At 37.8% G+C, this 9,857-nt stretch overlaps 1 pseudogene; it reads left to right on the top strand.

Annotated features, from left to right (window-relative positions):
* LOC132800520 (transcription factor IIIA-like) lies at positions 1–8,751 on the top strand (annotated as a pseudogene).
* The last annotated feature ends 1,106 nt before the right edge of the window (positions 8,752–9,857 follow it).

The following is a 9,857-nucleotide window of genomic DNA, read 5'->3' as shown; positions in this document are numbered from 1 at the left end:
ATGGAGGAAGTGGATGATATAAAGAAGCTGATATTTAGGGACATAAGGTGCTATTTCTGTGACTACTGTGGTATTTGTAGGTCTAAGGGGTCGCTGATTGCTGCTCACACTCTCGCTCATCACAAGGTTAGTCCCTTTTCATTTTACTTTGTTGATGTATGCTTCTAGGCTTCTTTTTTAGTATTCTTGTTAGGGGGTGCTCTGTTACTCTTGTTTGTCCCATATATAGAGATACCAGTCTTTGACTCCTTCCATTGAGTCAGTGGTAGAAGTTTTAATAATTCCTACTTAAAACGGAAAAAGAACTTTAAGAGAAAACTGGGACCTTTTTTCTTATTCTTTTCTTTGTGTGTATATATATATATATATATATATATATATGTATATATATGGTGTTTTTATTCAAGGAAATATTCAGGGTCGTCGTCAATTTGCACTGTAGGTGTAGCAAACCGATATGTATCAATTATGGGGTGACAGATGAAGAGCACCGTGAACACATTAAAGCACAAAAACTCTTAGGGTTTTTAGCATCCTAAGACGGGAATTTTCAATTCTTATTTGGGAATGACTGAAGTGTTTCACAATTGGAGGATTTGAGATATGTGATGCGTGTTTCTGTTTTCATTCTCGTGTGTAGGAAGAAGTAGACAAGGCAAGGACTAATGGAGATGGGAACGCAGGAGGGTTAAAAGCATCCAATATGTGCCCAGAATGTGGTGTTAGCTTCAAGAAACCTGCATCTTTGAAACAACATATGCAAAGTCATTTTCTTGAGGTATCTACTGTTTTCTTTAAAGTTCTACACCTTTTAGGTTGGATGGATTTTCTTTATCAGTTTCACCTGTTTTATCATCTCGCTGAGTTACTAACTTTGAGATATGTTTACTTAAGATGGACATGCATTGCTCATTACTGGCATGGCAATGTACGGGATCTGTATTTTAGGTTAACTTTTTTGGGGTTGCTTTTTTGGCCCACAAATTGACATGTTAAACAGATTATGGCATCTCAACATGGTAACCATTCATGTTCTATGCAATCTCCTTCTATCGGTTTCAAGTTTTGTTCTTGATTGGATTATAAACCCTTACCCATGTTCCTGTCTTTCTATTTTGTTTAATCCGCTATCATTTTCTGGCTGATTAAGAACTTCATGGTTTGTATTCTAGTATGAACATTTTTTTTGAAATTCTTTGTAAGTTACCGTTTGGCTAAGAAAAAGGATCTGGTCCATGGCTGGTCATAAGTGGTGGATAGCAGTTAAATTCTGGGTTTCTATATTGCCTCATGAGAGCACATAATAATAATTATGCTTTTGTCTCCAATTGGGTTGCTTTCTTTATGTTGTTATCTCTGACCGAAATTAGAAGGCCACCACTGATTTGAAAGCTGTTTTTCCCTTTGATCAATATATTTTTCAAATGTATAAAATCTTACTTGTGAAAAGTCAATTAACCCATAAGTTGCCAATCAGTCGAGTGGAACCTTCTAGTTGGTATTTTTGTGATGTAACAGATGTTGGCAATATGTTATTAAACTGCTGAAGACATTCCTATCATTGTATTTCCTTACACTTAATTAAGAATTCATCAATTTGAAGGTGGTAAAACTTTTGCAGGATTTATATAGTTGAGAAAAAAAAAATGGAATTAAACAGCGTGAAGCATTGGATCCCACAAATAAACACTCCAAAATGCAAGAGGATTTTGACTTGATAGGACCAGTATCAGGTTGGGCGACCTCCTGAGAAGCTCCATCAAGTGAGCCTCAATCACGCCACGTTCAGTTTGAGGTTTGATGCTTGTTCGTGATCGTGAGTATGTTAGTTGTCACTTGAGCTACTTTGAACGTGTATTTTTCACAGCTATAGGTACTTATTTTTATTACAGAGGCCATTTAGATGTTCAGTGGAAGATTGTCATTCCAGTTATAGAAGAAAGGACTACTTGACTCGCCATCTTCTTCAGAACCAAGGAAAATTTTTAAGTGTCCGATTGAGAACTGCAACCGTGAGTTCACTATCCAAGGAAACGTGAAGAGACATGTCGGACAACTCCATGACGAGGATTGGCCCTCAACTAGTCAGAAGCAGTATGTGTGATAGGAAATTGGTTGTGGAAAGGTGTTTAGATTTGCATCAAGGCTACAGAAGCATGAGGATTCCCATGGTAGGTTGCCTTTTTCATAGTTCCATTCATTTTTCCCTATTTTACTATTATAACCTTTTATTATTATTATTATTATTAACATTAGTGGGAAGTTCTTTGACTGGTTTTACATTTTTTCATGAAATTTAGCAAGGGTAGTGTTTCTACTATGTTTTACAACATGTTCCTGATGGAATTTGGTGTAGGTTTGTGTTGTTGTACCCTAGAGCACAATCATTCAAGGTGTTAGTCAAGAATGATTGTTATTGGTTCTTGGTTCTTGATTTTGTTTTTTTTTTTTTTTTTTTTGGGTTTGTTAAGGTTTTGTTTAATGGAGGTTTAGGGTTCTTGAGAAGGTAAGCTTTTGGAAAGAAGAAGAAAACAAATGTAGTAGTTGAGAGAGAGAGAGAGAGAGAGAGAGAGAGAGAGAGAGAGAGAGAGAGAGAGACAGAGAGAGCCAAAAATATTGTTTTTCAAAATCTGTTTTTTTTTAATATTTTCTTTCTCACATTTTCATTACAATTTTCATACTTTTAAATACATAAAAAAAGGCAATAAGACATGCTGCCATATTGAGCAATAAATACAAAAGCATTAAAAATAACCTACCAAGCCAAACTACCTCAACTAACTCTAATCAATGTGCTGGGCATGCAAGAAACCTTCTTTAATGGGCAGTTCAGCTTGTCTAAAGCATTTGAATTTGAAAACCAGCTTCATTTGACTTGAGAGGGAAGCCTTTTTGAATATTAAACTGTGTTCTAGCCAAAAATCAGATAAAACAAAGTCCATTTACCCATTCAAATATAATCAAAGCCGAGGCAGTTTTGTCTAGATTTCTGGGCAACAAAACTGCACAAGGGTCAAATTATTTAGGGCTTAACTCAGCCTTCCCAACTCCAAATTGGGCCATTCTTTTTGCTGCTTCTTCCTCTGCATTTCTAGTTTATTATATCCAAAATTTAGATCCAAATCCCAAACCTTCTTCAAACGGCATCCAAGGAAGTGGACTTATGTTGCTGGAAATACAATTCCAGCAACTAGACAAAAAGCCCCTAAGCTTAGTTAATGAGCTTAGGGCATTACAAAAAGGATATTTTTCTTAAACATTACAAGATAAAATAAAAATGCATAAACATAAATAATGTTTGGTCTTTGATGTTGCAAAATAAAGAGTGCAAGTGTAACTGAACTACCTTGCACATTGTGGCAAGATCACCACATTTCAACACTCCTCCTTGGTGTTCTTGCTTGAAATATTGAGAAAAGATACCCCAAAGTGCTCTTCATATCATCCAAGCATCCAGCCCAATCACTATCTGAGTAGGCCATTAATCTCATCACATCTTGCCTATCATACCAAACTCCAAAGTCTTGTGTTCCTTTTAAGTATCTAAGAATTCTTTTGGCACCTACAAAATGATTTTGGGATGGTGCTTGCATATATCTAGACAAAACACATGTGGCATGCATAATATCCTATCTTGATGAACATACATAGAGCAAACTTCCTATCATGCTTCTATTTAGGGTCGGGTTTACCTTTGGTGTGCCATCCTCCTTCTTGTATTTGTCTCCTTGGCTCATTGCTGTTGACATTGGCTTGCATTCATCAAGGTTGAACTTTTTCAAAAGATCTTTGATGTATTTCTCTTGAGATATGAAGATACCCCTAGAGCATTGCATCACTTCCACTCCAAGGAAGTAATTCATTTCACCAAGGCTTGACATGTCAAACTCCTCTTAAAATTCATTTTTCAAAACTTCCACATTCTTTTCATTTTCACCCGTGACCAACAAATCATCCACATAGAGTGAGACAACAATCATACCTTTTTCATTCCTTATGTATATTGTTGGCTCATTTGAACTCCTTCTAAAGCCTTGGTAGATCAAGTAACCATAAATCTTGCCATACCAAGCCTAGGTGCTTGCTTTAACCCGTAAAGTGCCTTGTGTAGATGGTAGACTTTGTCCTCATGTCCTTGAACAATGAAGCCTTCGGGTTGCTTGACATAAACCTCCTCTTGAAGTACACCATTCAAGAAAGCCGACTTTACATCAAGGTGGTACACCTTCCATGACATTGAGGCCGAGATGGATAGGATGAGCCTTATGGTCTCCATGCTTACAACCGGTGCAAACGTCTTTCCATAATCTACACTCGCTTGTTGTGCATAGCCTTTTGCCACAAGCCTTGCCTTGTGCTTGCATATTGTTCCATCCAGGTTGAACTTGGTCCTAAAGATCCACTTTACACCAATTGGTTTCTTGTTTTTAGGTTTAGAAACCAAAGACCAAGTTTCATTCTTTTCTATCATATCTATTTCGGTTTGCATGGCCTCCATCCACTCTTTCTTTTGCATAGCTTCTTGAGCATTGGTAGGATCACTCAAGGCAACATTGCACGTTTCATATATTTCGGACAATGGCCTTTCTCCTCTAACACCATCTCCAATCTCCAATTTGGCTCCAATGGTCTCAAGTGTATCCTCCTCATCATCTTCATTTTCTTCATTGTCATTGTCATTGGTTTCTTCTTCTTCATCATCCAACCGAGCGTTATCTTCATGGACAAGAAGCTCCTCATTTGTCCAATCCCAAATAGCATCTTCATCAATCCTCACATCCCTTGTTACCACAAGTTTCTTGGTTTCCAAGTTGAAAACCCTAAAACCTTTGGTAACCTCACTAAAGCCGACCAAGATGCCCACATTTGCCCTTTTGTCAAGCTTGTCTCTCATGTGTGGATGAACATGGAGAAAACAAACACTTCCAAAGATTTTAATGTTGTCCAAAGATGGTTTTTCTCCATACCATATGTAATAGGGTGTCTTGGACTCATTGGCTTTGGTATATGCTCGGTTTTAGATGTAGCTAGCCGTGTATATGGCTTCGGCCCAAAACTTCTTTGGCATGTTCTTCTTATGTATCATGCACCTTGCCATCTCCATCAAGGTCCTATTTTTTCTCTCATAAACACCATTTTGTTGTGGTGTGTATGGTGTTGTGAATTGATGCACCATTCCATTTTCTTTGCAAAAATCTTCCATAGCCAAGCTTGTATATTCTCCACCATTGTCGGTTCTCAAGCACTTCATATTTGCATTGCTTTGGGTTCCACCATCTTCTTGAATTCCATGAACTTCTCAAGCACTTGTGACTTGGCTGTTAGAAAATATACCCAACACATCTTTGAGTAGTCATCAATGAAGGTTAGGAAGTACTTACAACCTTCAATTGATGACAAACTCATCGGTCCACACACATCCGAATGGACTAGCTCAAGCTTCTCCTTAGCTCTCCATGAATCGGCTTTAGGGAATGGAAGCCGTGTGGATTTCCCTAGTTGGCATACATCACATAGGCTTCTCATCTCCTCAATCTTTGGCATGTCCTTCACAATGGCATTGATATTTTTCATGGCACCATAGCTAGAATGCCCAAGTCTTTTATGCCAAAGTTGAGAAATGGACTCCACTTTGGTTTTTAAGGCTTGTTCATTCTTAACTAGGTCCAATCTATAGCTTTTGTCCTTCAATGGTACCTTAAACAGCTCATTTCCACAAGCATCATATATAATACATCCATCTTTTGCAAAGTTTAAAACAAAGCCTCTTCCTACCAATTGTGCTACACTAAGCAAGTTTTCACACAAACTAGGAACATATAGCACATCTTTTATAATTTTGGTACCTTCCTTGGTGTTCAAGCACACATCTCCTTTGCCTTCTACTTCCATGAACCGGCCATCACCAATCTTCACTTTGTTTTTGTAGTTTCGGTCAAGCTCCATAAAACCATCCTTTTGGAAACTCATGTGGTGTGAGCAACCACTATCCACAAGCTAACCGAGACCACTACTTGCAGCCTTAAGGCACGTGGCCATAAATAGGTTCTCGGCTTCTTCATTAACCATATCGGCTTGTTGTCTCCTTTGCTTGCATACTTTGGCAATGTGGCCTTTACCTCCACATCTTTCACAAGATGCATCTGGCCTCCAAAAACACTTGGATGGTGGATGTCCAAGCTTCTTGTAATGAGGGCAAGGTGGATGCCCTCCTCGGTTTTGATGGCTTTGTTGTTGTTGTTGTTGATTCCATCCACTTTTGTTGTTGTTTGTGTTGTTGTTGGTTGTAAAACTGGTTTGGTTGGTGTTGTTTCTCTTCCTTCCTTTATTCTTCTTTTTGTTGCCGTGGCCACCATAGAATGCACTCTCTATGGTCTCCTCCTTTCTAATGGCTCTCCTTTGTTCGGTTGCTTGAACAGCATTGATGAGCTCACTCAAGGTTATTTCACTAAGATTTCTAGATTCTTCAAGGGAGGAAATCTTAGCTTCAAACCTTTCGGGTAAGCTCACCAATACTTTCTCTACTACCTTTTGATCGGTCAATTGCTCACCAAGGACCTGAATTTGATTTACCACTTTAAGCATCCTTTTCGTGAAATCCTTGATAAGCTCATTCTGCTTCATCTTCAAGGTCTCAAACTCTCTTCTTAGGTTTAAAACTTGCATTTGCCGAGTTCTAGTATTTCCATGGAACTCCTCTTGAAGCTTTATCCACACCTCTCTAGCACTTGTGCATGACATTGTCCTTGTAAAAATGGAATCACTCATGGAGTAGTTCAAGGCAGTGAGGGCCTTGAACCCCTTGGCAACTTCGGTCTCATGTGCATTTCTTTGTGCTTGGGTTGCATTAGCTCTCAACTCTTCCACTATATAACCTTCTTCTATGACTTCCCATAAACCAAAGGCTTGAAGGTAGGCTTTCATTTTTATACTCCAAATGGAATAGTTTTAGCCTTCAAACTTAGGTGGTGTTGGGGTTGCAAAGGATTGTGAGGCCATTTGAAAAAATGGTTTTTGAAAAGTTTTGAAAAATGGACACAAGAACAAGCTCTCAGGTGGTGGTGTTTTGATGAGTTTCAACTAGTCCTTTTGGGAGGTTTTGGTTTCTGTTGGAAGGCTTTAGGTGGGGGATCCTCTCATAAATAAAATGGTCTACGTTGAAAGCTCACAAGGTCCTAATAAATTACATTATGCTCTGATACCATGATGGAATTTGGTGTAGGTTTATGTTATTGTACCCTAGAGCACAATCATTCAAGGTGTTAGTCAAGAATGATTGTTGTTGGTTCTTGGTTCTTGATTTTGTTTTTTTTTTTTTTTTGGGTTTGTTAAGTTTTTTTTTTTGGTTTTAATGGAGGTTTAGGGTTCTTGAGAAGGTTGTTAACTTTTGGGAAGAAGAAGAAAACAAATGTAGTAGTTGAGAGAGAGAGAGACAAAAATGTTGTTTTTCAAAATCTGTTTTTTTGAATATTTTCTTTCACACATTTTCATTACAATTTTCATACTTTTAAATACATCAAAAAGGCAATAAGACATGCTGCCATATTGAGCAATAAATACAAAAGCATTAAAAATAACCAACCAAGCCAAACTACCTCAACTAACTCTAATCAATGTGCTGGGCATGCAAGAAACCTTCTTTAATGGGCAGTTCAGCTTGTCTAAAGCATTTGAATTTGAAAACCAGCTTCATTTGACTTGAAAATTGGAGGGAAGCATTTTTGAATATTAAAATTTTTTCTAGCAAAAAATCAGATAAAACAAAGTCCATTTACCTATTCAAATATAATCAAAGCCGAGGCAGTTTTGTCCAAATTTCTGGGCAACAAAACTGCACAAAGGTCAAATTGTTTAGGGCTTAACTTAGCCTTCCCAGCTCCAAATTGGCCCATTATTTTTGCTGCTGCTTTCTCTGCATTTCTAGTTTATTATATCCAAAATTCAGATCCAAATACCAAACCTTATTCAAACAGAATCCAAGGAAGTGGACTTATGTTGGTGGAAATACAATTCCAGCAACTAGACAAAAAGCCCCTAAGCTTAGTTAATGAGCCTAGGGCATTACAAAAGGATATTGTTCTTAAACATTACAAGATAAAATAAAAATGCATAAACATAAATAATTGTTGATCTTTGATGTTGCAAAATAAAGAGTGCAAGTGTAACCGAATTACCTTGCACATTGTGGCAAGATCACCACATTTCAATAGTTCCAATTTGTGAATTCCTGTGAATGTCTTATTATCTTACTGCTGCAGTTAAGTTGGATTCAGTGGAGGCATTCTGCTCAGAGCCAGGCTGTATGAAACCATTTACTAACGAGCAATGCCTTAAGGCCCATCTATAATCTTGCCATCAACATATTACCTGTGAGATATGTGGAACCAAGCAACTGAGAAAGAACATTAAAAGGCATCTCCGTTCGCATGATACAAAAGATTCAATGGAGAGAGTTAAATGTAATTACAAGGGTTGTGAGCATACATTTTCAAATGTAAGTTGCTGCTTCCTAAACTGTGGCATGGGTTATATGTTCATGTTCACCAAGGCAAAATTGGTTTTCATTCTGGTAAAGAATTAGCTGATATCTGTTTTCATAATGTGCATAATTTTGGCTATTAAATTTCCTTTTCGTTTTCCATGTTGTTTATGCAGAAATCAAATCTTCAACAACATGTGAAGGCTGTGCATCTTAAGAGAAAACCCTTTGCCTGTGGCTTCTCGGGTTGCAGCATGAGATTTCCACACTAGAGCTCATGTTTACATCCATGTAAGCCCTGTTCTATGATCAGAAGACATCATTGTCAGGACCCGTCCAGAATTCCTCCCCGGAACCTTAGACAAGCCTTGATCCAAGGGAAATACCACCGAACCTTCCAACAGAAAATTCGGCAGCACCTCCCCTAAGGGTAGGACTTACCAAAAAATTTCCTGCACTGAAACACACTTCTAAAATCATCCCCTTATTACTCCCACAATACTACAATTTGATTCCACAAATTTACAGCACTTCAAAATAATAGTAAATCAGTGCATAGATAATAACTACATGTCCAATACAGTATATAGAGCATTATACAATAAATGTGGAATTAATACAATGTTAGATGAAACAGTACAAGATGGAGAGGAAAAGGGAAGAAATATTTCTTGGACTTTCGGCAATGAACTGAGATGTCGGGCTCGCCCTGGCCGATCAACGTCTCCCAACTTGGACCTAGGGGAACGAAATTTAAAAACGTGAGATGCTAATCATCTCAGTGAGTGACCCTATCTACTGAACATCTTTAACATTAATAATATAACAAATAAAGGGATTTAATTAATCAATACCGAACAATTAAATAAATAAACATTTGAAGTAATATTTTCTCTCAAAACCTTTACTATTCACTCCCTTGGAAATGTTCCCCTTTTTAAAACATTTTCACAAAACCTGATATTCGTACCTCCCGAAAACCAAGGGATCAATTAATTTAATAACAATAAATAAATAAATAACTAAATACCCCAAATGTAATTAAAATGTAAATAAATATAATAAATAATTTTTAAACACTTCGGGATTTGAAATTTTATTTGAAAATTTACACTTGACGCACCACCATATACCAGTGATGCCCTCCGATACCCAGCGTCCTGAGCACCGACTGACGGGGAGATTAAAGAGAAAAACTTGCAAACAGCACTTCGGCGTCCCGACAGTACCGCTGCTGAAACCGTCATCCCGGCCAAGGAGGGGGGTGGCTATGTGCACTATATCAAACTTGCCTGCCCACGGTTCAATGGCAACTCACGGGAGACATAATAACTTGCACGCTAACCGCATATACACCAGAACACCAATACTGTATGAG

The sequence above is a fragment of the Ziziphus jujuba genome, chromosome 2 (assembly GCF_031755915.1).
Source record: "Ziziphus jujuba cultivar Dongzao chromosome 2, ASM3175591v1".
NCBI classification, from domain to species: Eukaryota; Viridiplantae; Streptophyta; class Magnoliopsida; order Rosales; family Rhamnaceae; genus Ziziphus; species Ziziphus jujuba.
This window is presented reverse-complemented; position numbering and strand designations above follow the sequence as displayed.